The sequence below is a fragment of the Pleurodeles waltl genome, chromosome 1_1, assembly GCF_031143425.1.
Source record: "Pleurodeles waltl isolate 20211129_DDA chromosome 1_1, aPleWal1.hap1.20221129, whole genome shotgun sequence".
NCBI lineage: Eukaryota > Metazoa > Chordata > Amphibia > Caudata > Salamandridae > Pleurodeles > Pleurodeles waltl.
Genome location: NC_090436.1, coordinates 173426545 through 173452993, shown reverse-complemented (window position 1 = coordinate 173452993; position 26449 = coordinate 173426545). Strand labels below are relative to the sequence as shown.

Below are 26449 nucleotides of genomic sequence, written 5' to 3'. Positions count from 1 at the left end.
CGTGGGGTAGCTGAAACAATGTAATAACACCTATGGCCTGCTTTTTTGAGATGCAATTCAGAAAATTAGAGTCAACCCTCCATTGATAAATCAAACGAAAAGGTCCTAAAGTGCGCCCATAATCTTGACCTTTAACTGCCAGGACTCAACAATCAAGGTCAATAACACAATAATTAAAATTAAAAAAGGGACATTTTAACACGCTTGTTCCCTTGATATGCCACATAAACAAACCACTCCTCTCAGTGAATTCCTATCTGAACATACCATTTATGAGGGCATATAAGCTTGAAAAACCCAGAGGCACTGGTTAAAGTAAGGACATCAACTCCAAAAACATAAGGAGTTGCTGACCAAAGTCGATCCTTACTTAGAGAGGGTAATAAGAATGAATTCTGACAAGTTCTTCTTTGTCTCCAACAATTCTCTTTATACCTTGGGGAACAGAGCCTGGTAACAACTTGAGGACCAGTTTCTTAATGTCACCAGCTAATCCAGAACCTCTGGTACACCAATAAAACACAAAATACTTCTAAGCATGCAATTTTCCCATCCAAGGGTCGCAATTTTTCTCCAAGGGATACTGATAAGAAAACATGTGAGGAGAAATATGTATGTGAACTTTTAACTTACTTTCACATAACAAGCATCTGTCTTTCCACAGCAGTACTCTTTCACTGCAAAAAACAAACATCTGCCCTAAATCAGTACAAGCTGATGCAATTGTATCTTAGCTTTTTCAAGATATTGCAAGTTTCTCTATTATGTCTTTAACGAACTCAGCAATCATAACTATCAATGGTCGCTATTGACAGAAATACATTGACCGGTCTATTGTATGATGGGTCATGAATGACTATCCTCGGTTCACTGGTTGTCAGACTCAAAAGCTGAAAACTCTACTTCACCCTATCAAGGTGAGTCATGAATCTACACTCACACCAGCAATTTCTCATCCAGTGGGGACAGTGATTGATCAGACTTCTTTGCACTTTCGGTTGGCTATTGAACCTTAACCTCATAAAGGCTAGAAACTTAAGGTCAGCATGTTGTAACTCACAATCATCTATAACCACCCACTCCTCAATGTGATCAAAAGTAATTAAACCTAAGAGGGGATCCATTCTATAAACGGTTGCACCTAGTGCTAATTCAGACTTCAAAAGGTAGTCACATTCAGTCTTGGCTACATCTAGAGAGTGTTTCTTTTCTAATGCAGTAGCTATCTTTAAGTAGCCAGCTTTCATTCAGATCAAGGAAATAATATTTGCACTCACAAACCAATTCCCAATGATTACAGTGAGGAAGAGAGGCCCTTAGTTCTATCTGTCTTACTACCCAAGGGCACTATAGAGCCTGCAACAAATTCTGGGTGCCTGAGAGACAGGGAGCAGAGAAACAGATAACTAGTCTGAATGTATTTAGAGCCTCAAATGTCATAATATTTCAAAGAGGTGTCACTGCCCCTGCCCTGTATGATAGCACAAATGAGTACAGTTTTCAAAGAAGGAATACCAGGCAGCACTGTAGGACCAGAAGCCCACAGCTCAATGCTACTGGTTATTCACTTAACAAGTGCCCTGCTCAATCTTAATGTGTGATGAAAGTGCACCACCCCAAATAACACAAGGCACAAAGTGGAAGATTTCAGATGGCCACTCAACGAAAAAACTCACTGAAGGCTCACGCATTCCATTTTAAAAGTTGGGGAAAACTGGGACAATTATTCTGGAACACGTTTCATATTAAAGGGGTTGAAAGAATTAGGGTCACACAACAAGGTACAAGGTCTCCTATTATCTGTCACCCTACTAACACAGCTAAAGACTGTTCCATAATATTTCTCATCCTACAATAAAAATTGTTCATTTACAAAGATCAGACCACATGAACTTAAATGTCTAGTATTCATGTATTTTAGCTTGTTATATCTGGACCTATCCTGGACTACCCGAGTTCTGCTCTCAGCTTCTACAATCTGTGAAGTCTGCCATTAAAGTTTTGTGAAAATGCCTTCATTTGTGAGGATTACTCTCCGGCCAGCATATTAATAAACAAATACTCAGACCGCTACCACATTACAACAAAAGTATGACAATCACCAATAAGAGTCAGAAAAGGGAAGTACACTACAAACCAAGGTCTGACTGGCATTATAGTCCAGATAAACTGCAACAGAAGAGGTGATGTCCGCCTCTGGGAGACACACTTCATATATAGTGAAGGTGCTTGCAGTGTTCTACGGGAAAATCGTTCTTACTGCTGTAAAGGACACTCTGGGCTATGTTGTCCCCACTTCTGCTTGGCCTGCAGCTGCCAATGTCAGCCTAAATGATGAGGCGGGCTGTGCAATTATTAAGCACTGCTTAATGTGATAAAGCTGCCCATAGTGGCATCTGGAAGCAAACTAATCCGCCTACCCACTGACAATGGCATAGAGAATGTATGTAGACTGTTTCAGAAATGGAAAAACTGACTTGCACCTACAAAGTAATGGTGCCAAATTTGAAAAGACATTGCAAGTGTCTGGAGAAATACCCGCATAGCATTCTCAGCTCAATGCAAGGGAACTCCTCACTTAATATAGGGGGATAGCCGGGGGGAATTATCCAGCCCGGGAGAATTTAAGTTCTTTTAGACTGCATGGAAATTTACATCAAACTGAATGGTCCGTCTCCTAGGTTTCCTCTAGTACAATAGGGTTATGTAGGTGAACGGCTGTTTGCTAACTTATTCAGAGGCCTAATCGGAGTGTGGATTGGAAAGGTGGGGATTTAAAGGAGTACGTGGGACGGACATATCTTTTATCCAGTAAACCGCTGTTGTGGTGCTGACCACTTGAACATGTCACATGAAAGTGTGCTGAAGCACTTGGACAATGTTAGAAAAATAGCCTTGAGCCTGAAAGCAGTATTTTAGATAACTGTTCAAATGTGAGAGCAGAATTTGCGGGAGAGACATCATGAGCTCATAAAGTGGCAAGTATCAGCCCGCTGCTACTGAGAGCCTTTAGAATGTGTTAAATTATGGATTTTTTTGCCATATGAAACTAAATACTGAAAACTCAGCACGCTTGATAAAGTTGGAGTCAGAATTATATTGTGAAGGAAAACATTTTAACTTGGTTAAACTACTCCGTTTTCAAAATCAGATTTGGTATGCACTTTCTGCAATAAGCAAAAGCCTTGTGGCTTTATAAATGTAGGAAAAAGGCGACGGCGCGGGTAAGTTAAATTCAGACCCAATATAAAAAGACATGGTGTCAAAATTAAAAAGAAAAAAACGAAGCACTGGCAAAGCTAATAGGTCTAGCCTTCGTATGCTGGTGCAATTGTTCATGTTTTCAAAAATATTTATTTTATTGAAGCATATGCAAATGCAAAAACGATTCATTGGTGTGGATGTTTTACCACTGATATTTTTTAATTATTTGTAGTTGAACCATGCATTTTATGATTACTGTTCGAGAGGGTGAGGAGAGGATATCATCATCCACCCAAGCATTCAAGTTAAGGGAGCTTCTATGTCATATAAACAACTTTAAAAATGGCACAAAACACCTAAATGGGCAAACGAAATGATGCAGGCAAAGTAAAGCCGTTTTTAAAGAGAATATCTAAAATAACATTTACAAAGCACACTTGGAAGGAAGTTTGTCAAGGAAGATAAATGAACTATTTTTAAACGGATGTGATCAATGTCAATTGGTAAAGTTGGCAGACCCACTGTCCCATGCTGTAGGCTGTTCGGGGGAAGGGGCAAAATGTGAATGAAAATTCACAGACCAATGTATGAAGTCTTCTGACCCAAAGCTTTTAAATAATAATTTAGCCAGACAGCTGTTTCAAAGATTAAAAAGAAACACTATGGGGGTTATTACAACTTTGGAGGAGGTGTTAATCCGTCCCAAAAGTGACGGATATACCACCAGCCGTATTACGAGTCCATTATATCCTATGGAACTCGTAATACGGCTGGTGGCATATCCGTCACATTTGGGACGGATTAACACCTCCTCCAAAGTTGTAATAACCCCCTATGTGTTCATTAGATAACATAAGGCTGTATCTGAAGTTGCAGCTTAATTGAGGAGCCGAGTTCACTTGGCCGACAAATTGCTGCTGGAAAAACGATGTTCATCTACAAAGGCCATAAGGTTAATGCCGTCAAATGGCTTCTCTGTGCAGCACCTTGTTGCTGGAACACATCTTGTTTTACTCCAGTGAAAAGTTATCTTTTCTTTACATTGCTTTTGGTGATTCAGCACATCAGAATATGTATTTTCCTTTTTAATTATTTAGTTTTTTTTGTTGTTTTCACTTGGATAAACTGAGTTTTAATTATTTTATGATAACTTAAAATGAGTTGGCCCTATTAGCCTTTTGGTAATGTTTGTACTTTATTAAACATTCTTATAAAACACAATTTAAATAACAGTTGGCATAGGAATGAAGCTGAAATTACCAACAGTTTAAAGAAGACATAAAATGAAAAAATCAGTTACCTTGGTAAAGCTGTTTCTGGTGGATAATCTGTCTAACCCCAGATTGCTCACCTTTTGAATTCCCAAAGGTGCAAGACTGGATCCAAAAACTTTTCTCATATGTGCTCTATTTCACCAGCAGGTGCCATCATCGAACTCTGCAGTTGCCTCATCAAGCAGCGAGAGCAGGGAGCAGTATATGGGTATGGCGAACAACCAAGATGAATCCACCACTTCCCCAGGCAAATATCTGCTGCTCAATATTTCCACTTTACGTCAATGCATGGAGGTGTAGGTTATGGATGTTTAGGTGTAGAACACTGCCCTGCTATTAGGAGAGCATGTCATCCCAAAAAGGTGGATGGAGAAAGGGACAGGTGCTCAAACGTAGCAGGACAGTGTACCATGCCTCTCAGAGCCCAGTCCAGGGCTATCAGGATGAGATGAGCTCAGTGCCTCCTCAACATCTTCAGAACACGGGGAAGCAGCTGCATAGGAAGGACTGTGTAAAGGGGACCAGAGACCCACAGAAGGTGTTACAAATTTCCCAGCAAAAGTTTAGGCAGAATCTATAGACATACAAATATAAACAACAAGCATTCCCACAGGTAGTGGATGTCCTAACCAAGGCACGCCCTACTAGGTTTATATGCCTTCACCTGCCTCTGGGTGCAGATGCCACTCATTTTTGGCTATATGGTGTCTGCTGAGCTCGTTCGCCCCAGTGTTTCAGTGGTTGACAATTGTAAAAATTCCCAAAGGACCAGACAGTTTCTCATGGCAGGTCTTGAGTCACCTCACACCACCTTGTTTGTTGCAGTTCTGCATAGCGGTCATGCTGTCTGACAGAACTTGCATATATAGCTAGATGGCACACAGCTCTAAAAGATTAATGGGGTGCCTCTGCTCCAGCAGAGACCAAAGGTCTCTGATCTCCACCTCATCTGGGTGTCCTTTCCAGCCCTAAGCAACAGCCACTGTATCCGTCAACACTTGGACCTGCTGCAATTCAGATTGGAATCCTTCACTCCATCACTAAAGGTCCAGGACTGCCTCATCAAACACAGATGTTGTCCGAGAGGTACCCCCTAGTGCTGAGCTTACTGATTCCAATGCCAGATCCGCATGAGCAAACGGATATGAGGCACAAGCAAGTTACATGAGGCCAGGAAACCAAGAAGTCTCAGAATCATCAGGCCTGTTTACCTGGTCACAGTTAGGTTTTAACGTTGTGTCTTCCTAATTCACCAAGAAGCATTTGGGTGCAAACACTCTACAATTAAGCAATAATATAATGTGCCAGACTCGCTGAGGTGCAAAAATGCTTTGAATGCCACTGTGTCCAGAACAGCAGCTTTAAAGGAAAATCTGTGCACTGGCCGAACATGGGATATCGGTCTGTTGCTAGAGAACCAAAGGGAAGATAGGAATTAGATGGTTGTCCACATATGGTCTCCAAATGACTATCACAAGCCTGCCTTCAACAGACAGTCTTCACAGTGCAGGAATACATGCACTTTCGACCTGTACAGATGGCCAACAAGGGCAAGGAGAGGCCGAAAGGCAGGACAGTGAACTGAAAGTGTTCCATTCCTACAGCAAAGCAGAGTAAAGGTCCATGGGACTGTATGAAGGTATGCATCCTGCACGTCCAAAGGCACCATTCAATTCCTACAATTTAAAGCGGAAAACACCTTGGCCAAAGTCAGCATCTTGAACCCTTTCCTTCGGAAGGAAGATGTTCAAAAACTGAACATTCAAAATTCATTGAAATTCAAACTGAACTATTCGCCCTTTTTGGCCACCTACAAGTAAAGGGAGCAGTACCCATTACCTGTTTCCTTCTTCAAGACTCTCTCTATGCAATGACTGAACCTCTTAGCAAGGGTGGAGGCACGTTCTGTCAATTTCTAAATAAAAACAGGAGGAACTATAGGGATGCTGATAAAAGGGAAAGGGTATATCCTTGATGGACAACCACCCAATTGCAGGCCCAGAATAGACTGAAGCCTGTTGTCTTCGGGGAAGACACTGCCACCACACTGTCACCGATAGTAACATTTTGGAAGTCTGTGAAGAGCTGACAAAGTTTGTGAGTGGAGCTCTACATATGCATTGAAGGGCATGGAAAAAAAGAAACTGATGTCAGCGCACGAGAGGCGCCTATATGCGGCTCCGCACCATCTGTTCCGGAGATGGGATGATGCCATTAGGAAGTATGAGGACGCAACTTGTCTGTACACAGGAGCAATTACCGGAAAATGTTCCAGATCCAGTGTGACACCTCGGAGAATTCAGGAGGTGAGGAGTTTGTGGTTAGAAATATTAATCGAAATAATGCATGTAAACTCAACCAAAACCTTGTGAGTCACATTATACTACTCTTGTGGAAAAAATTCTTATTAGCTCTACCTATAGTGAACCATTATATGTTTTGCATATAGCAAACCCAAAGCAGGGCTGCGTTACAGTTGTATGAGTAGCAATGAATTCCATGCAACTCTGGGGGGGGGGGTCATAAAAGGTCAAATATTAACTTCAAAGGTAGGGATGCATTTTAGAAGGGAGGATGGCTCTAAAAAGAAGCAGGCAGGCCATTCACAACTGTGTTCATATTATTATTATTATTACTTATTATTAAAGTAAATGATAGGTGCTTATTCTAAGTACGTTGTCTGTTATTTGATGGCAATGGCAGAAAACCCAGAAATATAAAAAAGATAGTGGTACTTGGGTACCATAGCCAATCCACAGCAATTGGAAAAACAAAGGCCAGGCATCTCTCACAATGGATTTTCTGAGGCTTCTCAGCCACAGCCACAGCCTCAGCCTTACGCTCAACTCAGAGAGAGCCAACCACAGCACATCAGTACTGATCTCTCCCCATTGGCTGCATGTCAAGCCGGGGGTAGACTTTAAATATATGCACCAGGCATAGCATGCTTGTCTCTGGACCACTTCTTAAAGGTGATGCTCTTCGCACCACTCAGCCAGCTGTCGCTTGGAACCATCTCTCACTGTGCCTCCCAGGATCCACCATTTTTTACGGAGCGCACAGCATTCATGAGTCACCATACTTTTTAACTCCATTCTGCCTCCCACCAGCCAACAAAAGAGTTTCAAAAGAAATACAGTAGACTGAATAGCTTCACTTTCTGTTTAGCATGTGCCCCAGATTTTCCCTATTCTCTCCTTGTGAGCATGCTTCCCCGCAGTCCACTGGCATAAACCCACTACCCTACTCCTTTTACAGCACCTAGGAGCTGCCAAACTGCAGAAGGAGCACTGTACAAGAACTAAAATTTAATTAAATTAAATACTAATTTTGAACCTGAAAATGTCATCTAGAAATTTAAAATTCTCTGCTAATCTCTTCTTGAGAGCATGATAATACATAGCCTACTGGTATAAACTCTCCTCCCCTGGAAATGCCTAGAAGTCGTCAATCTGTAGCATGAACGTTGTACAACAATTAAAATGGCATAAATTATATTTAAAAAATTGCCTTCATACAGCAACATGATGCCGTGCCCTTCCGCCTGACAATGTCATCCACAAATGTAAAAATGCAAATCTGACTGGAGATTATAATGAAACCGAAATTCAAATGTCACAAGAGTAATCGTCCACCTTCATCTGCGTGCTTGTTCTTCATTTTCTAATCCCTGAATGCAGCCCAATAAACAAAATGGCTTCAGCCTCGCTTTATAAGATGTTCAAGTTCATGGCAAGGATATATCGAAGCTCTGTGCGCTTCCAATATTCTGCATTTTTTTCAACTGGCAAATACAATAATCGCCATTGAATTAATGGTCTGCTTTAAAGATGAGGACGGTGTATATTTGGGAGGCAAGGTTTAGCATGATTCATCAACCTCACAAATGGTTACAATTTTCATTTCACACTCTGGTAATCCGATTGTAAGGAAGAAGGCTTAGCCCGCTCATCAGAAAGGATGGAACGATTCTCAGCACATCCTCGTTAGCCAAGAGTACAATATGTGCCCTGAGGCACTTGCAACGCGCCTCGGCTCATGTTATTAAATAGGGGAAAGTAGACCAGCATAAGCGTTTGCAGCAGGACAAGATGTTTTCTCACTTAAGCGAGTATCAAAGAAAATGATTTTTGAATGGAGGAGAAAACAAAACATTTAACAACTACCTTTCAGCTCATATGAACATCCTGACGTTGGTGCAGTCATCTTAAACATAACTGCGGCACCTATACACAGTACTGACAACAAACAATTTTATGTCTAGCGGGAAATGTTCCTTTAAAATCGCCACAGTGAAAGTTCAGCCATCGGATGGCAACCGTTTCTGCTGTACAGCCATGCAAAATACGAGTCCACTCACCATTTCAAGAGGAACCGATATAACTTAAAAAGAAAACGCTCAAACCGCCGGACCTTTTATTTCATGGGTGTATGAGGTGTTAAACCTCCTAATAAATGTATGTTGTGTTAAATAGTTGGGTACAGGTGCTTTCAGGCGGGTACAGTGAGGGCAGTAACTTAAACAGCTTTGGGCTACAGGCAGCAAGTGTAGTACTGTAAAAGTAGCAGTTCCGGAGTCTCAATTTTAGGTCACTGCCAACCAGACAGCACAAGCTTTCTGGTTTACTAAAGACATCTTAGTGACCATTCGGAAAGCTGATCTAAGAATGCATTCTGCTCATTTCTGGCTTTGTGGTTTGTAACTCACATTTTCTTGCTTTTCTTTTCCTGGCTTTATTTGGTTTTGGCTGTCCAACTTGAGGTCGTACCCTCCCTTGCCCAAACCTTATTTACAGTATCCTTTCGTCCCTTTCTGTAAACAGGCCTGTAAATCTTGTTCTTATCTTGCCACATTTTCTGTGTATTCAGAGACTGAGGTCAAATGTCAGGCGCTGTTTTCCCAGGGCGCTTGTTTACTTTTATTTCGCTGACTTCCAAGTGAGAGGATTTATGTGACAATCTTGCTGGGCACTGGAGGTAGGAAAGAGTATTTTTTCTAGCACACAACAACATTTAAATGAACTGTGTATTTCAGAATATATCAGAATTAGGAACACAATGAAGCACCATTTTTATTTCTTAAGTGTGCTGGAAACAAATGATTTAATATGATCAAAAAATCATTATAGTTGGTCACTTATACTCAAAGTACATCCCGGGACTGCATGCAGCCTTCCTGCAGCACTCTGCTGCTATTTACTTAGAGAGATGATAACAATAAAAAAGATGTTAAAGAAACAGGCAACGATTTATTTAAAGGATAATCAGTGTTAAAGAAATGAAGTAAATGTTGAGTCCTGCATCATTTAACTTTAGGAGCACTTTCATTTTTAATGCCATCTTGCAGCAAAGTGTAAACATTCAATACAGTCTCTTCAAACTTCAAAAAGTGTATTTAATTAACACGCAGAACCTTTCCAGTTTAGTACATCAGATTATACGAGCGCATTGAGAAGCAGTATTTTAAAAGTGATAGTTTTCAAACATGAATTTAGAAACATCAGCTCTTTCCCCTACCCATAAAACAATGCCAATAGTGAAATGTGGCAAGTAGTTTTGTCATGTGCACCCTGTGGGTGGCCTGGGTTCCTATTATACAAGTAAAACATTATAGTTTTTTTTAAATCAAACATAGGAGAAGGGTTTGTACAGCGGACATCCTGAAGTCATGTATTCTTTAGGTCCTGTTTATGTGATAGTGAAGGGTAGTGAAATAAACTATTGCCTAAGATCACACAACTTGGTCAATTGGGGATTAATCCCAGGTTTTCTGGTTTGATATTGTGCAATTCAGCAACTACATATATATGTGTTGTTTCCCCTACACTCACTTTACCATCAATGCCTCACCCCACACCCCCTCATCCCCAGCCTGACCACACTCCGCTGGCATCAATGCAGCCCTCAGACACATCACAGACCACACCGTTTGGCCCGTGGGAAAATGTTTGTGAGTACCTATGTACTAGGTGATGCAATTTCGACATATTTTTGTCTGTGCACCGTATAGGTTTATTAATAAAAATTTATGTCTGGCCAAATGTAATAGCCATTTCAACTAAAATTGTGCTCTCTGTAATGGCAGTGTGCTACCACGCCATGAAAGATCCACTCCATTCTGCTCTGCACCACTCCACACTACAACACTCCATGCCACTGCACTCTGTATCACTCTACTCTATACCACGTCATGCAAGCCTCTCTACTCTACTCTGTACCACTCCACTCTATGCCAATGCACTCTTGGCCTCTCTACAGCACTGCATTCTTCGACACTGTACTATACACCACTCAAGTCTAGGCAACACCAATCTATAATGCACAACTCCACTCTATGCCACTGTACTTTACATCACTCTGCAACACTGCAGTCTACACCAAGGCACTATATGCCAATGCACTTATCTCTGTAACACTGAACTCTATGCCCTTGCACTCTAAGCTAATCCACTGTACACCACTCTAATCTACTCTGCACAACTTCACTTAATGCCACTTCTCTCTACACTATCCTAGGCCATTACACTTTATGCCACTGTACGCAACTGCACTCTATGTGGCACCAATACAGTCGATGCCACCTCACTCTACTCTGAAATAATCTACTCCTCGCAACCACACTCTGCGCCACTACACTCTGTCACTCTACTCTTAACCACTGCACTCTATGTCAATCTACTCTAAACAACTGCACTCTATGCCACTGCACTCTACTGTGCATCACTGTACTCTACGGCAGTGCTTTCTATGCCACTATACACCACTGCACTCTTGACTCTACTCTGCAACACTGCACTCTCTGCCACTGAACTCTACACCACTCTACTATGCACTATTCCACTCTGTGCTATTCCACGCCACTGCACTCTATGCCACAGCACTCTTTCTGCATTATATTCCACTCTGTACCATTCTATGCTACTCTACTCTGCCCCACTCTACACCACTGCACTCTATGCCACTCATCTCTACATCACTCAATTCTACGCCACTCCACTCTGCATCACTCTACTCTATGCCACTGCACTCTATGCCATTGCTCTCTATGCACCTCTAATCTGCACTCCTCTACTCTGCGTCACTCTCCTCTGAGCCACTCTCTTCTACTATGCACCCCTCTAGTCTATGCACCACTCTAATCTATGCCACTGCATTCTGTGATGCTGCATTATACGCCACTGTATTCAATGCCACTGCTCTCAATGCCACTAAACTCTGCAATACTCTACACTATGCCACCTCAATGTATGCCACTGTATGCAACAACACACAACACTCTCTGACAATCCACTCTACAACACTCTACTCCACTCTTTGCCATCCACTCTACAACACTCCACGCCACTCTCTTCTATGCCACACACTTTTAGTCATGCTGAACAACAGCCAAGCTGGCGTACAACAAGGCTAAAACTAAGTGGTAAAGCCAGTAGCTCTTGCATAAGTGAGACCTCGTGGCTTTGCAAATTTTTGTCTTTTGTTCCTGTGATTACGTGGGTTACTGGGTTCTCTGTCACCTCAAACAAAAACAATGCATTTGTTGTACAAAGAGAGTATGTTTGTGACCAATGGAATCAGTGTAATGTAGATGTTAAATATGAGACCCAGTTTTGGACACACAAGTTGTCCAGATGATCAGAAGGGTTTTGTTCAGGATTGCCATGTGCTCTGGATAGTTGTGTAAAATTCCTGTGCTGGTGTAGCACCTGGTGTTAGAGACCTTTTAAGGCATGGGCAAGGTGGGCAATTGCTCAGGGCCCCCACCATCCCAGGGGCCCCTGAGAAAGTGAACTTTTTCTTCCTTACTGCTATCTATTTCTCTATCTCAACCTTTAACGAATAATTTGATCCTGTATGGCATCACAGTGATTCATGAAGCAGAAATAGGTAACATAAATTCAAAATTATTTGACCGAAGTACCCAATATATTTTTTGCCAAGGTCCCCCAAAAGTCCTTAAGAAGACACTTCAGTGTGTCCCCATTGCCTATACGCTTGAGCTGAGCCTGGGATGCTGAGAGTGAATGATGTAATGGCATGTTGGTGTGAGTGTGGAGTGGAACCTGGGAGATAGTTACAGATCATGGGAGGATGAAGTCTGGACTACATCTATGTACCTGACACTGTACTGAAGGGCCCAATATGTACTTATAGAAGATACCCTCCTATACCTGACTGACTCCTCACTCAGTTCCTCAAGACTTTGCATAATATGAGATGTGTAAGTCCTCCGTCTATAGTCCTGTCCTCTCGTAGGACTGTCAGGCTTCTGGGTGCACCTTAAAATGAGATGGTACGTCGTTAGTCCACAATATTTTAGATGTGAAACAAGGTTGTTATTGAACACCTATGCAGGTGACAGTAAGCAGTTTAGCTCTGTGAATTCCCTTCTAAGTTTAACACTGTGTGTTCAAGTATGTTGAGAAAAACGCACTCGCTATGCACATCAAGGTGGAAAAGGGATAATACTCCCTACATATTGTCTGGGGCGGCTGCTAGATGACCACTGTTCTGAAGACTAGACTACAACGAAGATGCCAGCAGCAATGTCGAGGCAGTTGTACGGTGTTTGTGCCAGCCAATTAGCACTCAGTGTGCATATATTAAAGCTACGTTAGTGTGCACTTGCATTTCATCAATTTCTAGTCATTAATTATTTGATCATCTTACAATTCCAGCAGCATGAAGTACTTTGGATTCTGAGGGTTCATGAGATCCCCCCTCCAAGCCATAAGGTCAACCACAGAGTAATACACTCGAAACACTAAAAACGTTACTTACCTTGGGTAATGATAATTCTTACAGGGAGATAATGTTGCTGCAGATTTCTCACCTTATAAATACATGCTTCAGACTGATTTGGCAATCTTTTCCCCAGCAATGAATACCCAGCACTGCCAGGTGGAAACATGTAGCTTCATCTGAGACTCTGCATCCGGACATGCTTTCACTGGAGTACATTAGGTGCCAACCGGTGCTACTAATATTCATTTATTACTACAACGATGTGCTTAAAGAGGAACCAAAATGACCACAACAAACACAGAACGTAACATGTTTTCATTTCTTGGGATCTTAGGCATGACAGCTCTAGTTTATCAGGGATGAGGGAAAGCATATTTGGGAAGATTAGGAATCCACCAGAAATGTTATTAGTGAGGGTAAGTAACTTTTTCATCTGATGGATACATCGCCCCAGAGATTCCTTGCCTTATAAATGAGTCCTAAAGTAGCAGCTCCCACGGAGGTGGGACTCGGTATTAGCAGATAACCAACTAAAATGTGCATCACAGAACGGACAAAGTATTCATCATTTCATGCCTGAGACATAAGGCAGTAATGCTTTGTTTTGCAAAAGCATGTAATGACGACCATGCAGCTCCCTGACAGATGCTGGCAACCATTACAGCTCTAAAAAGGGAGATGAAATGCCTTCCTACAAGGTCTTTCTTGGCCAGGGCATTGCTGATCATGATACAAAATATGACCCAACGTCAAGTAATATGTTAGGCCTTTTTAAGTTCCAGCCGAGCCTACAAAGAGCTAGTCACCAACTGCGCACTGTTGCACGTAGTTGATATCCGGCACTGCACAATGGAGATCCGGCACTGCACAATGGAGATCCGGCCTGTGCAGATGTTTCTCTTCCTTGGTTGCACGAAGAGAAAGGAAGGCTGAAAGAGTAATAGTCTGGGTCACATGGAATGCAAAAAAACTACTTTGAGCAAAGAGGATGGGCAGGTGCAAAGTAAACCAATCTATCCAGATGGAAGACTGAGAAGGATGGATAAATCGTCAGGGTTTGGAGTTCTCCAGGTTCTTAGTGTCTGCAACAAAAAAAAACAACCTGAAGAAACTGGTTCTCATGAATCTTTTTCATGGAATCGGATATGACAAACTCTTCACCAAGAACATCTTTCTTCATGCTGACGAAACCAGACTGATGACTGCCTTTTTTGGCATACAATGTTACTTTCACATTGGTTTATCTTTTTTTACAACAAAAAATACCTCTCTTTTCCCCGTGTCTTTTCCTACCTCTCTATAATGAGGGATGGTGTGTGGAAGATCACCACTGTAACATTTCCTCCCTTTTATATTTTTTTTCCTGTATATTTTTGGGAGTGTATCCCTCCTCTTTAATACCTTAATTTATTTTAATCTTTCCCTCCGCCCCTGAGGTTGATGCTGCACATTTAGTAACCATCACTTTTCTCTTAATCTTTTTCTGCTCAATGATCCTCTACACAACCTTCATATTATCTCTACCCCTACTCCTACACCTCCTTCTTTTCTTGTGCCTACTTGTACTACATCGCACACCTCCTTCCTTGTTTTCACTTTCAACAGGATGGCCTTGATACCCACCCTTACTCCTACCCTTAAGTTTTCTTTTTCCTTTATTTTTCTTTCCTCTGCCCCATCCCATTAGATACCCCTCAATTCACCTGGAATACTAGGGTGGCACTTACCCCTTCTCTGCTCTTTTATTTTCTGTTAAACTAGATCCTGGACCCCTATCCCATTTACCATCCCTGTTTTTGTTTTTTTTATTTACCTGGTATTCTTTCTCTCTTCACATTCTGTGGCCGTCACTTTATTCTCCCTTTCATGGTTAAATTCTACTTCACCGGGTTGGAGTAGGCAGAAAAAAGAATACTATAACCAATTTCCTTTTGTTTTCCATCTATATTGTTTGTGTCCCATCTGCAGTTTTTAAAATAAAGTTTTCTTGCAATGCCTATAATTTGAGGTACTACAATCAGTTCTTGTGTGACCTGACCCGAGAATCAAATCATTCTCCAGTATTTTTTTCTCAGAACAATCCTTTGATTGGGTATTGCTCTTTTTGAAAATTCCTTAAAATGGAATTTCGTCAGTAGGGCTTAATCAAACTGACATTCCCCATTTGGGAAATACACACAATGTGATGATAGCGTTCTTCGACCCTGCATGCAGAAACAATTGCCGCCAACAAAGCTGTTTTCTGAGTAAGGAGTCAAACTGGCAATTGTGCATCGGCTCGAATGGAGATGCCATCACAAAAGCCAAAACAAGATTCAAATCCTACAGAGGAACATCAAAAGGAAAAGGAAAAAACAAGCAAAACAAACCTTTTATAAAAAGTGCAACTTATAAAGATCTAGACAGGAAAGGGTAAACAGGTAGACGAACAAAAGCAGGCAGAGTCGGCAGACAGCAATTAATTGTAGACACTACTAGGCCTTGCTTAGACAGGGACAACATAAATAATATGTTAGCAAGGAGAGACTTGAAAAGGGTTGATGCCCTCTCACTCACAGCACTGAACAAACTTAGTCCTGCGCCTGCATACACAGATATAACAGTAAGCTTCCTAGCTGCCAAGATGACCTCTGTGACCGAAGCAGGAACGCAAAGTACTTTAACTGGCTCCATTTTATCTCTACCATGCAGATGCAGCACCTGGGGATTCGAGTGCATGGTCTGACCATCCTGCTGCTAGAGCTTTGTGCTCTGCTGGGGTGTCTGAATGATGAACAGAAACTGAACTGTACGCCATATAAACATTACTCATTTCTCCCGCAGTAACTTTTACAGAAGTAAAACTGGTGAAAAGCATACAACGGGTCCTGAGAGCTGCTGACCCTGAAGGCATCCCCCAGGAATTCACTCAGAGGGTATTTTATGGCACAAAACTGAAGACACTTCCTATATGCGACTGTGTCTAAAATAAACAAATGCAACCCCAAATCTGGAGAAGTGCTATCACATCGGGCATGAACTCCCACTCACCGTCCTCCAGAGACAATCCACTCACAATGAGGGAGCCTGCCAAATGAGCTGATATTGGTAAGATTCCCCATATTGTGTGTCCACTTTGCAGGTGAAATGGTTTCCAACAAAGGGTCCACAGGCTCACACCACAAGAGCTGCTGATGGGTAGGTGGTAATGTTGTCCAACAGAATTTCTCTTGAGATGGAAGGGAGAAAGTACTGTGTGGCAAGATGGAGAGCCCACATCCCAAGCACATTTTTTGTGTCAAAGCTGCTCCAACATGGAGCATATACCCAGTGCCATCATATTGCCCAGACGAGCAACCAAGCCCAGAAAGGCATCTATCACAATAGTAATTTGACTTTGTTGGGGTTGAAAAGGCGAACCCTCAAGAGGATGAGATGCCCATCCATAAGTGTAGAACCTGAGCACAGATTCTAGGATCAGCACGAGCTGAGAGGCGTCCATAGTGTTGTAACTTAAACATGTTTTACCGGATGAGTAAGTGCAGAAGTCAGCGATCCACGATCCATCCTTACTCAACATTAGAAAGTAAGGGGATTAAAATCATGTGCCCTGTCTTAGTAGGCACCACTGCTACGGCCTCTTTCCTACAATCTGCTTCTTAGAACGAAGCGCGAGACAGTGCTCACACTGAAAAACAGGTGGTCAAGCACACATTAAGAAGTCCACTGTGAATGCTCCTTAATTAGCAACAAATGGTAGACTCTCCCCTACCAGAAGAAAGTGATGGGAAGAGAAGAAGTGAAAGAGGTTTTTGAGAATGACAGAGCCCATACAGGATAGTGGGCAATAGATTGGATCTGCAGCTCCCGCAGCTGGTGATGAACGTTATATCCACACTTGCCTTTAAAGGAATGGTACACCTGCTAAGCTGAGGAACTTAGACAGGCTGTTATGAGTGCCCCAGAGTAACCACAGAACTTCTAAAGTTGTCAGAGGAGTTGCGGTGCAGGGGGATCAGGCTCAGACTATATCACCACTGTCATCTAAACATTCCAATTAAATGTTAGCTTTCTCTTTGAATAGTTGTTCTCAGTCAAAGGCCTGTTCATAAGCAGTCTGGAATATCTCACAAAAGGACAGTGCAACACATCCGAGTATGTCATCTCAGGGTGACAATCCTACCCAGAGACCATAAAATTGTATCAGCTGTATTAAAACCACATTCCAGGGCCTATCTGGATGCATTTAGCCCATCACTAGCCAGGTTTGAGAATGGCCTCAGCATTCACTCTGGAAAGCGGGTGAATGTTAGTTCATATAAGACACGGACATAGGGACACAAAAGGTAGGTGGAATTAGCAGTGCAAACCAAGCCATCAAGTTTCTAAGAGTTTCTGTTTGAAGCGTACATAGGACAGATGTGTGGGTTACGAGGGCGATGCTCGAACAACCAGAATACTGGTAACGGGTTGGAGGACAAATGAGGCAGGCCATTCGGGACAGGCTTATGGCTTTTGGTGATCTGCTTGTAGAAGGTCAACGGCAAAAAAGAGCTCCACAATTGCATTCATTAAGGGTCTAGGGGAAACTCATTAAAAAGAATCAAGAGAAGCTGTGGAGAATTAAAACATTTCTAACAAAATGCTAAATTTCACCCTTTCTCCCACTAAAAGGCAAAACCAAGCCTAAGGCCACCTTTGCCTACCAAATTACAGTTGTAAGAGGAAACTTCCTCTGAAGGAGAGCTGGACAGATAGGAAAAGTCCCATTCAGGCCAAGTACCAAGGTCACTGGACTCTGTAAGGTCAAGACGCTGCCAGCATCAGCAATGTACAGTGGTAGAATGCAATCAGTTTCTGATCTCTCATCCATGATGCAACTATATCTTTGTCTCTATAGTCAAAGCATTTGAACCCGAACCAAAAATATCCTCTATAAAGGGAGCATGTTCAAGCCTAAGAAGGTGCACCCCAAAGAATTCTCATAATCAATTAGAGCCAGAGAAAACAAGGGGCAGTGCTTTAGATGGTTTTGCCTTTGCCCAGTGAGCCACGTCCTGAAAAGATCCAGCATCACCAGATGTTTGGCCCACCCTGTGGAGGCCCTGACATGCATAGAGTGGGTCAAAGACCCCGGAACCCCCAGCCTGGATGGGTGCGAGGGAGTCTGTTTCATGTGAAGCTGAGGAAGTGTCTGGTGACAACAAATGGCGTCGAAACTCCAGATGGTCCTTACACTTTTTTGTATTTTTTTTAGAAAAGATTTGAGGAAATCTGAAGGATGTTCCCAGGAAGGTGATTTACCTGTGAGAGAGGATGTCTGAATGAGAGTTTCTCTGTGGGAGCTGGCCCTCTAAGGGCCATCAAGTTGATGGAGGCACCAGAGCCATATACCACAGCGTCTTGTTCTGACCCCATACCAAATATGGTCACCTTAGGAATCTGAAGGGACATCTTCATACAACGCCCTTTTGGAGATACTTGATCTATTTGCTGTTAAAGGCAGAGGGATTCAGTGAAACACAGAGACAGATGCCGACCAAAAATGTGAAGTACTGAAAAAAGGGATCATAGGTGGAATAGTGACTGGAGTCACATGGTGCCACCTAATGGAAGTGAAGAATGGTTGCTGAGGAAATGTTTTCCAAACAAGTTTGAAGCCTGGAAGGAATATTTGCAAGGTAAGAAGTCTGTGGGAAGATGTACCATTAGAATTTGGTTTCTAAAACAACAAATCTTGCCAGCGTTAACATTTAGAGATTGCTAAACGAAAGCATTATTGATATTCTAATTACTGACAATGCTGTTTTCTCTAGCACTGTCTCTCCTTTCTGCCCTCCACCTTTCAATTCTGACTATCAACCGCTTAACCTCTATCCTGAGACGGGTAGTCAACTTTAATAATCATTTTATATTCAAATATATGTGTCTGGAAATTGATCTCTTACTACTTATGAGCAGTAGTAACTTGATAACTGGTTTCCTCTTCTGGCTACAGGTACGCTCAGACCAGTGACACAACTGAGTGAGTTTATGGAGCATCTCTGTTCCAGATGGACTTATCTATACTTGTCCTTAGATGGTGGATACGTTTTCCCAGCCTTCTCAGTCCCTTGAGATCACTACATATCTCAAACCAACAAAATGTAAATGAGAAATGTGTTTAAGCGGAGCATTGTTAACATGAAACACCATATTATTGCTACCTGGATATTAGGAATAAAGCAGAATTTAATACCAATGAAAAATACTCTTCGTCAACAGTTATGTTACAATAACAAACTATGTAACTACATCTCATAAGTTAACATTAATAGGAAAATCTCCTAACAACAAACTACAGACTCGGGTGTCCAGGTACCTGTTCCTGGAAGTCTTCGGAGTACATTGGAAACCGTTATACACCACAAAGATGCAGTAATTTCAAATAAACAGTAAAACTCGAAAACTATTTACTAGTGGAGGGAGAACCTGAATGGGACTCTTTTACAATAAAAACTCCTTATTTTTCATAATTGGGTTGCATTTGCAGGTTTCCGTTATGCAATGCGGGAAATAGCAGTTAATAACCATCATTATTTCACAACTCAATCCTGCTCACTTTTATCAACATTCAAAGGACTAAAGGGTGAGTATGTCTTGACAGGGTTTGAACCTGCAACCAGGGCGAGCTCTTAATTCGCAGTTATCTTCCCTGCCTTTCGGCATCACATACATTTAAACATCTAATATAAATAGACTGCAGTCCATCACGAAGGATTGGAAATCAAAATTCTGATGGCAATCTATTAAAAAATGGACTGTTTGCATTTAACAAGCGTGTTTAGGTCTTTTGGGACTCGCATCGAGATTTGCCGAGGCACAATTAAGCTTTAACAAACTGATCTAATCCCAGCAGCTGCGAGGAGGAAGAGTGATGCCTGCTTACCATTTTAGTGAATTTCAATGCGCCCTCGAGATTAAAATCCACTGATCCAAGAGTACTGGCACAATGGCAGGCGCCCTGCGATTCTGTGCAGCTTCGACAATCTTTTATCCACATGAAGTCAAACACCGTGACACAAAGAGGCGCACATAATGGTGCTATTAGCAGACAATCTGCTAATTGTGTCCCGAATGAAAAGTTACATTTTATAGGACATAAATATGCCACCTTTTTCTGTGGAAGTCACGGAGACCTTTGGCTTCATGTGTTCTTGATGGCTGCTGCCCTGGGACCTGCGGCAATTTATTATCTGAGCCTACTTGTAGGTCTCTCCTATCCCAGCTTCAATACGATGCTGGCAGACACTTAATGAAATACATATTCACATGTAAAGACTGTGGGCATTCTTTGTAAGAATAATGGTCCAATTTTAGACTTTAAAAAAAAAGTTAATTGCACAGCAAAGCTGGTTATATGATAAAAAGTACCGGTGCAGGGTACCAGGGCAAGTTACGTATAGGGTAAAGTGACGAAAAGTTGATGAGAGATGGGCTGAAATTTGGCATATGTTTGTCGCTGTATTCATACTGTTCATGTCACTAGTTTTGCCACAAACTGTGCCCTCCAAGGCACCACTGACGGAGGTCGGCATTCGGAGGTCCTGCTATTTGTATGTGGATGCGCTGCATGTGGGCTACTATGTATCTGAAAATAAATATTTGCCCACAACTCCCTTAGGAGTACCTATTTATGCTACGAGTTCAGAGAATAGTTTCAAGGATCTGGCACACTTGATAGCATTCTTTCCTTCTGTTTCCCTTTGTCTGACAATTTCTGCCATAGTGCTCTCAAAGAAGATGTCACTCTTGATATACAGTCATTGAGCATTGCGAGACTTGCTCCCTTGCCATACAAAAATTGCCAAAGGCATGCAGGCAAGATGCTACACTACGCAACTAACAAGCAACATGTGCATGTTTTACTGACTGACACTATCATTCTACAGAGTGACACTGTGGCAGCCATCTTGGATAATACTGGCAATAAAAATTTGCAAATTACAGCTCTGACTTAGTCAAATTAAAGGAACGAGTGGTTCAGAGTGACCAATGATGACCTCTACAATGCTATTCTGTTTTTAATAATGTCAAGTTCACGTGACTGTTAACCTTCAGTAACCCACTACCTCGCGGTTCCTGGTTTATACCATTCATATACCAGACCTTGTACAACACAGGAGACACACATACTGATTTTAACTATAATTTACCTGCAGGACATTTGTTATTCGAAACAAACATGCAGAATGTAAATTTGCCCGCACTCTTTTTGCAAGACACAGGGGTACACCAATGACGTGAAAACAGTATTGCAGAAGCTTAACAAATTACCTGGTTGCAGCTGACGAAAGAACATTTGATCCACAGAGGAAAAAACATGTCTTACTTAATTGCCTTAGTCAGAAAGCCAGACAATATTTGATCATTTGCAACATATTATTCAATAGACAGTTTTGGTAAATGGGTAAATTTATGGAAGCAGCACAGAGATTAGAAAAACGTTTTCTGGATGATCCTAGTATATTTGTGGAGTTGAGTATTTCTTAACTTTTCGCTTTCTGTTGACCACAACTCAATCGATATTGGAAACCAGGGACACCACCTAAGATATTTCTATGAACCTCAAAATAATACAGAAAAACACATAAACAAATACTTTTCAAACAAATACACAATTATGAAATAATGTATTTAATTTACAAAGGAAGAAATTATGAAAATCGAAATTGTAATTGAAATCATGGGACTTTTCAACTTTGTCTATTTTGTCCATAGTGCGTGCTACAGCTACTTCAATCGAGGCCACCGATCATCCATATCACAATTTAGCTTCATATTTAGGAGAGGTTTAAAATTTACATTTTCCACCTTTAATATATAATATATTATTATTTAGTTATCTAAACAACTGTGGACCTCCTGAGCAGGCGATAAGCATCTCGTGGGGCCCTGGCATAGATTGATCCAGCAGCAGCAAATGCATTAAAGTTTGAAGGTTCAACAGATCAATATTTGAGAGGACAAATAGTGGCCAATTACTACAGCAAGCACCTCTCACCCCCAACCCCCCCCAAAAAAAAAGTCATTTGGGTTTTCACAATCCGCCCCTAAAGGAAAGAGTAGCTACTGTGAAGTCAAAGAAACCTTCATGTTGGTATTAAAGGAATTCACTAAATGTGAGGCTTCAGGAGGAAAACGTGAATGTACTAAATGTAAATTGGGATATCATGAAAAGAGATGTAAGAATAATGACAAATGCATAACAAATAACATGGGTTATTGTTTATTACTGCTGTAATGGTGTAAAGAACTATATGGTTGGTACAGGGAGATGCCGGGCTTACAACAGGCTGCACAGCAAAAACAAAAAGAGGGGGACTTCACCATGATTCACCGCTTTGACTACCTTAAGCGGCTGCAGTACACTGAAGACTGAGGTTTTGACTTTTCTTAAAGGAAATTAAACATGACTGCATTATAAATAGACATTTAAATTTTTGCCAAGTCATGCGTTAATCACAATGTTATTTTGGAGCTGGTGCTATCCATCTTAAGGGATAGGGCATGACACTGAAACAAAAATCTAAGATATTTAATGATCATGTTGAATTAGGTATCCAGTCCAAATCTCCTCAAGATGATAGGATTCTCTGTTGTCTACAGATAGGGTAAGGATATGTCATTCCTAAGGCTGTGCAAATATTATTCTGTGTCAGGCTTTATTGTGCATAACAAGGCATGCAAAAACGGTTTCATAAATGGTCAACTTTTGGGGACGAGGATCAATATAAATTGCTTAGAGACTTAAAGCAAGCAAGAGTGCATGCCCCTTCTTTCAAGCGTTATCGTTCTGATGCCTGATGCTTAGTTCCTGTTGATGAGAGTTTTGCACGGATTAGTGGGGCTTTGTGCCAGATAGCTGATGGCAGTAAAAAAACAGTTGCAATTTCTTTGAGAAGCCTCAGAGATTCTGAGTGTCAACACAGCACTATAGAAGAGGAGGCACTTGCCTGTGTCTGGGCTGTTGAGAATTTCAAAAGTATGAATGAGGAAACTAACTGCATGGACCATAAACCTCTGAAGTATCTTCTAGGTGACAAATCATAGAGTAAGGTAGGCTTCAGATTGGTTTGTTTTCCTGAATGTTTGAATTTCATTTTGAAATGAGATTTGTTTTGGGCAGAAGCAACACAAGGGATAACCTTTTCTCTTGTCTAGTAATGCAGTAGGAGATAATGTGTTTTTTCAAGAAGTGAGGCACTTCATTGTTTAAAGTTTGTCACATCAATGGTGTCTGATGCAAGACCTACACGAAATTGCCAAAATTCAAGATGATCTGACTACTGAAGATAATCTCCTAATATGTGCCTCAAACGTTTTTACGCTTGTAGGGATGAAGTCTAGACTGATGGCACGAGCTCAAGACTGACACTTAGCACTTATGTCTACTAAGAAATGTCCAGAGAACGATTACTAGTGGCCTGAAACGAATAATGTGACAGTTTAGTGTCTAGTTTATTATTGCATAAATGAAGGATGTGACCTACTCCAGAATCTCCATTGTGCTGGAGGTTGGAGGTCGTGGGTCTTCGGATATGGAAAAAATGGAATCTGCAGATTTTAACCCCCCAAAAATGTTTCTAAATAAAACGGTTCAAAAGTTATTAAAAATGCAATGACGTGTTGTTGTGTGCCGAAAGGCCCTTTGTATAACTGTACTGGTCACCTTTCTGTTGTTTATTGCTATATTTGGGTGTTACATTGGTACTAATGAGGTGCAACCAATGCCCAGACAGTGTTACCAAGCTTAAAAATGATGAAATAATTAAGTGATACTATTACAAAATGTGCCCCATTTTGCTGCATAATTTGCCTTTTCTTGACACATAATTTACTTAAACCCGCCGCATAATTTGACTCTCTTGTGCCACATAATTCTAGTGGCCCTCCCTACCACGCTTTTACATTGAGTGTTGCAGTGCTAATGGTTAGGTGCACTTTCATTTCATATATGGGATATAATATACTCACAAAAAATTGAATACCTCCCTATTGACTCAATTCCATGTTCTGTTAATCACTACATGATCACCGACCCAAATACAAATATAATTTTAGTAACATCAAAAGGTCTTCGATAAAAACAGACCTAATCAACTACGCAATTTCCAAATTACAAACTGTACATTAGATGAGGGTTAGACATTTTTATCTGAATTAGAACCGGGGTTTGATGTCAACAACTGATACACCTGCCATCTTCTTTTCGGTGAGGACATGGTTTTATTGCACGATTTGCACTTCTGTGTGATTACTACAAACAGTCGGGATTTACTTTGCTGTACGTGCATTTCGGAACTGAAACATAACTTTAAAAAACGGGTGTTTTGCTTAGCTGCTGCGGGTAGTCCTGTACTGATAACCTTTATACTCTTTCAGTCAACTGAATTTGAAATACTGTTCATATTATCCTTTTGGAACAACATTTGTGTCATTATTGAAATTCCAACCCCCTTTACTATTTTCTAAGATATTCTAAGATATTTGTGGCCAGAAGACTCTCATATTATGTTCCATTCCTTATCATGGTAGCTTTGAACATGAAGTATTAATCATTAGTGTTTCCTGAAACAGCATGTAAGAGTTCCTTTTTTCTTCTCATTAATCTCTATATTCACAATTATAACGTTGTTATCAAGTTTTAATTCAAATTTAGCTTTACATTTTCATTAATTTCTTCATTTCTCTTTCTAGTTTACCAGTAGTAATGGTAGCATTTAAACCACTCTGAGGGATGCTGAGGTGCATTTTCAGAATAGTAGATTTATAGTCAAGGAAAAAAAGCACTATGACGCGGTCAGCACTGACCACGTCATAGTGTTTTTTTAAAGCCATGTTGCACAGCAGACCATGCTGCAGTTCAATATGTCAACAACAAAAAGGTTGGGGTAGCAATACTAGAGGGAAAGGAGATGCAATAACAGACAACAGGAGGAGGGGGTATAGAGAAAACAAAACAGAGGTGTGTGTCAGCAGGGAGGGAGGTAGTGGGAGGGGGAAGGACAAATAGTACCTCAGTCCCATCAGAAGCAGCAGTTGGGGACTCATTAAGTAGAATCAATTTGTGTTTGGTTCGTGCTCCACTGAAAGAAGCAAAAGTGATGCTTGGCCTTCACTGGTCAATTAGGAGGCTGCAAAGAAGAGTGGCATTGAAGCCAACAAATGGTACGTAATGGGCAGGCTCCAAGCCCTTTTTGTAAGCAACAGAATCTCGCAAGTGAGAGCACATGAAGTGCATGTGCTGTTGTAGGCTTGACCTAAAAAAGGCAGGTCTCAACAGCAGGTGCAGTTAACTTACAAGCTGGGAGCACAGACAGCCTCTAGCAGCTGCCTACTTGAGCTGTAAAGTAGGCATGGCTAGGAAGAAGTTGCACACGACTGGGAGAGACACCAGTCCTATTACCATTTTGGTACGAAATTGATTACCCTTGTGACTACGGCAGTCTTTGGCTGCACTCCTGGTGCAAGATGTCGCAGAAGGCAGAAGAGTCATGAAATAAGTGATGGTGGTGCCCATCAGTAACCACCAACACAAGTGAAGTTGTGAGTTTGTACTAAGCGAGCTCTCTGTAAACTATCAATAAACAGCATGGTTACTATACAACAATAAAAATCAGATCCCGAAAAGTCTTCTACTGTCAATGGAGCTATTTGTAGCTGTAGCTAAATGACTAGGTTTGTGCTAAGAAAATCAGAAACGTTAAATGCAGATTAACCTCTGAGTCAGGCCACAGATAATCTATATAGCAAAAGCCTAAGGGTCTAACCCAGCAAAAATATGAACTAAAAACACAATCTCAATCAAAAAGAACTAGTTGTACTTTCCAAATTAACTATGCAGGCGATCTAGACTTTTGACTGGTTCCAATTTGTATCGAACAATTAGGTGATGGAAGAAATGTAGGAAATAATCTCAGCCACTTCCAAAACACTTTGATCTCAATCCAGGCCACTGTTTCTCACCCACTATACCACTGCAGCTAGAGACTCGCCATATGCATATCAGTCCGGGTCATACTTCAACAAGAACACTCCAGCCCAAAACTGCCAGGCCAGGTCACATCAAGATAGGAAGACAAGCAACCCCACACCAGTTCTGGCCTGGTCAGTGAGCCACAGTTTAAGTCCTGGGGCAAAGTGATCACAGGACCTGCACAGGACTTAAAATGTGAACAGCAATAAACAAGGTGACAGAAGGAATG

General features: G+C 41.4%; 1 protein-coding gene across 4 annotated transcripts in view; it reads right to left on the bottom strand.

Annotated features, from left to right (window-relative positions):
* Positions 1–26449, bottom strand: part of WDR7 (WD repeat domain 7) — a 972184-nt gene that overhangs the window by 417256 nt on the left and 528479 nt on the right. The gene's annotated exons all lie outside the window — the stretch shown is intronic.